The following is a 4579-nucleotide window of genomic DNA, read 5'->3' as shown; positions in this document are numbered from 1 at the left end:
AATTAACTCCGTTAGAGACGGACCGGACACTGTACTTTGACAAGATATCTGACATGCAAGAAATCAAAGATGATTGGAAAATAGTTTTATACTATAACATGACAAACTACTGGCAAAATATAAATGCATTGAATACTTATGTGACACAGATAAAACGTTCGGCACGACCCGAAATGTTAGAACAATTCCACATTATTATCAACCAGCTCGACCAAGACATGCAAGAGTTGCGTTATTACAATACATTACTTAAAAATCAACCCATGGAAACTCATCGATATCGACGAGGGCTAGCCGATGGGGTGGGATATCTTGCAAACTCCCTGTTTGGGGTACTGGACCAGCGTTTCGCCGAAAAATATGAAACAGACATCCGAATGACACAACATAATGAACAACATTTATTACAATTAATAAAGAATCAAACTAGCATAATCGAAGCCGAGGGCAACATTCTAAAGCGCAACGAGCACACTATGAACAAACAATTTCGGATTCTTACTGACCACTTAAACAGACTAACAAAGGAATCAACCCAAGAATATACTCAACACGAAAATGCATTGCACATTATGACTTCCTCTATGGCAGCGAACGGAATCCTTCAACATCTGAAAAACATACAACAAACCGTTATAAATACGTTGACCAACATGTATCATGGTCACATCGACGTCCATCTCTTATCGCCCAAACAATTGCAAACTGAGCTAAACACAATAGCTCGCCATCTGGCCAGCAAACTGGCTCTTCCGGAGATTAATGACAATATACGCAACTTATACAAGTTACTCCAAATCCAAGCTCGCTTAACTGACCAATATCTTATAATAGAAGTAAAAATCCCTCTGCTAAGCGATGAAATATACGAAATTGACCGCTTAATAAGCATTCCGCAGCACGTATCACCCGACAACGTCATACAGGTTATTCCCGGAACCGATTTAATCGCCTTCAACATTAACCAAGATACATTCATACCAATGGAAAGCACTGATATCAACAGGTGTACCCAAATGAACGGAAAAAAGGTATTATGTCACTTGAACAATCCCATTTATGACGTACAACAAGGCACATCCATTTGCAACACAGAAATACTAAATCATCAAAAGAAACATGACTCGTACTGCCATACGGAAACAAAACCCTGCGCCGACAAGTGGTACAAATTGCATAAACAAAACACATGGCTATTCGCCTGTTGCGAAGAATGCTTAGTTCGCATCTTATGCCCAGACGGTCTGGCGACAAAAGTACTTCATAGCAACGGACTGATTCAGCTCGGCCAAGGTTGTGTCTTGAAAGGCGACACATTTATGCTATACGCCAACAAAGATTACATCGAAGAAGCATTTACTGATTTAGATCCTCACAATTTATTACTCGAAGTGTCTCCATTAAATAATGTACTGAACACATCCCTCGCTCAGATGACTTTCCACAATGAAACACACGAACAAGAGTTTCAACAGCTCCATCGGGATATACAAATGCTTAAATCCCAGTCCCAAATTGAGGAGATGTCCACTCATGATCGATATCAATATATTACAATCGGAACATCCTTGAGCGTCAGCATTCCCGTACTGGTCATCCTGTTGTACACATACCACAAATATCGAACGGGGATCTGGAAATTTGAACGGCAACCCCGCTTGACAAAACGAACCAAAGTGATAGTGATAGTGAATGTGTTTATACTGAACCAAAGCCAAGTGCGCGAAAACATACAACCCCTCCGACTGAGGTGGTTTTTGACTCAAGTACTAATCTCTAAGTACCTATAGTTCCTAAGTAAAACTTACTTTCTATTATGTTTCAACCTACTAGCACTACTAAATTCTAATAATTTTAAATGATTTTAATGATTTGTAATGATTCTACCTGCACTTAATTTTATCATAGTTTACATTCATGTATTTTAGTCTACACTAGTTTTAACTAATTCAAATTGTCAACAATTCTGCGTCCCTTTCCGAGGCGGCAGTATGTACAAAGATGTACATTTTTTGCAACTATGCATATGCACTCTGACCCAAAACAACATCTTAATGCAACTGATGCATCTGGACTTTGTCCAAAAGTAGACCGTCATTTTGCATACGCATGAAAATCTCCCACACAACCTAGTTGTAATTAAACATAAGAATTTGTGTATTCGCATTACATTTTTTACCGTGACAGTAAACACAACTATTCAGATTTTATGCATTTTTGCTGATACCCTGGCGCCCGTACCTTGACATTCTCTTACAATGGTTGTCGATTTGTGGAAAATGCCTAACCCTTCAGGTGGCGAAATCCGGGAGCCGACCGCACGTAAAGTGGCAGGTAACCGGGAGCCGGACTTGAAATAAAAAGCTGTTGAGTGGAAAGGATACCGATAAAATGACAGAAGGAAGGAAGGAATGAGGGGTGGGGTTTCTGGTCGCTAAACACCTAACCAACAAAGTATTAGGATACGACACTATTAACGACAGAATAGTTCGGTTAAGATTGGGGGCGTGGCCTCACCCGATAAATCTCGTCCAAGTCTATGCGCCCACATCTGCCTCTTCCGAAAATGAAATCAGTGAGTTTTACAGCAAGCTGAATCAAGTATATCAGGACATACCATCGAAGGAAATTACAATTCTGCTCGGTGACTTTAACGCCAAGATTGGAGCTACTCGATCGGATGACCATCTCAGAGAAAATATAGGTAGATTTGGTTTAGGGGATCGGAATGAACGCGGGCAAATGCTACTGGACTTCTGCGCAGAGAACAACCTATCTGTGATGAACACATGGTTCCAACAGCATCCACGAAGACTCTACACATGGACGTCTCCAAATGGTAAACATAGGAACCAAATCGACTACATTCTGATCGGTAAGAGATGGAGGTCGTCGATTCCTTCCGCAAAGACGCGACCTGGGGCTGATTGTGGTAGTGACCATCAACTCCTAGCAGCAACTGTAAAAGTCCACCTGAAAGCTGCCGCCACAAAACCGCTAAAGAAGCCTTTTAAATTGCCAATGCAGGCTGAAGAAGAGTTTCGAAAGAGAGCTGAACTACAGCTAAAAGAGCTAGAGCTAGATCCCTTCGAGTCGGCACACGCAACGTGGGAAACTCTAAAAACCGTCACTCTAGCGACAGCCTCAGAAGTATCGGACAAATTTAAGAGGGTATGTCCAAAAGCGGATTGGCTGCAGAAGGATACCTGGTCGTTCATTGAGGAAAGGAGGAAGCTTAGAGCACAGGGCCTCAACTCAGAGTTTCAGAGAGAGCGGTACCGCGAGTTGCATGGGACAGTCCAGAGATTATGCAGGAGAGACAGAAATGCAGCCATTGACATTGTGTGCCAAGATGTCGAAAAATCTGCTAACCTCGCTCACACTAAGGACATGTTCGTAAAAGTCAAACTTCTGGCCCGAGAGTTTAAACCTAAAAGCTGGTCGATAGAAGATGAGCATGGGACACCCTTGATGGATAAACATCTTGTACTTGCACGATGGCGTCGATACTGTCAGCAGCTTTACTCTGTGAACAGCGACTTCATTGAAGAACGGATGGACCTTGGTAAAAGGGAACCAGATATCCTACTACACGAAGTGGAAGTCGCCGTTTTACGCCTGAAGGACAAAGCTTGTGGTGGGGACGGGATATCGGCGCAAATGCTCAAATGGCTAGGCCCAGAAGGGATACAAGTTCTGCACCTCATATGTTTAAAAGTGTGGAGAACTGGTCAATGGCCCGAGGACTGGATGGAATCCGTTGTTGTTCCACTACACAAAAAAGGCTCCACCAGAAAATGCGAGAACTATCGTACCATTTCTCTCACATCACATGCGAGTAAGGTTATACTGCATATCCTCAATAGACGACTGGAAAGGTTCATCGGCGGGCAGATTGCAATTGAGCAGGCAGGTTTTGTAAGAGGTAGAGGCACAAGAGAGCAGATCTTGAACTTGAGGCAGCTGATTGAAAAAGCCAGGGAGTTCAATGTGCCGATGGCTCTATGCTTTATAGACTACGCCAAAGCATTTGATTGCATCAGCTGGGTAAAGATGTTCGAAGTGATGAGAGATATGGGTATACCGGACCACCTAATCTTCCTCGTACAGAACCTGTATCTTGATGGTAGTTCCAGGGTGCGAATTGACAACACCGAATCAGACCGCTTTCAGACCAAACGTGGAGTCAGACAGGGGTGCATTCTCTCGCCACAGCTGTTTAATCTTATAGGCGAACACATCATGAGGAGGGTCTTGGAGGACTGGAATGGAGGCATACGTGTAGGCGGGCTGCTCATCAACAATCTACGCTTTGCAGATGACACTACCATTATAGGCACAAACGAATCGGAACTTGCTGAGCTTCTGCAAAGGGTACAAGTAGTGAGCGCGGAATACGGTCTCCATATTAATAGATCCAAGACCAAACTAATGTTTGTGCAGAGGACAGGCTCTGTAGTCCGAACTGGAGAGCTGTCGGATATAGATACCGTACAGGAGTTCATCTACCTCGGTTCACTAATAACTGCGGATGGCGATTGTGAACGTGAGGTGATAAGAAGAGCACAGATCGCAAAAT

The sequence above is a fragment of the Leguminivora glycinivorella genome, chromosome 7 (assembly GCF_023078275.1).
Source record: "Leguminivora glycinivorella isolate SPB_JAAS2020 chromosome 7, LegGlyc_1.1, whole genome shotgun sequence".
In the NCBI taxonomy this organism is placed as follows: domain Eukaryota; kingdom Metazoa; phylum Arthropoda; class Insecta; order Lepidoptera; family Tortricidae; genus Leguminivora; species Leguminivora glycinivorella.
Note: the sequence above shows the minus strand (reverse complement) of the source record.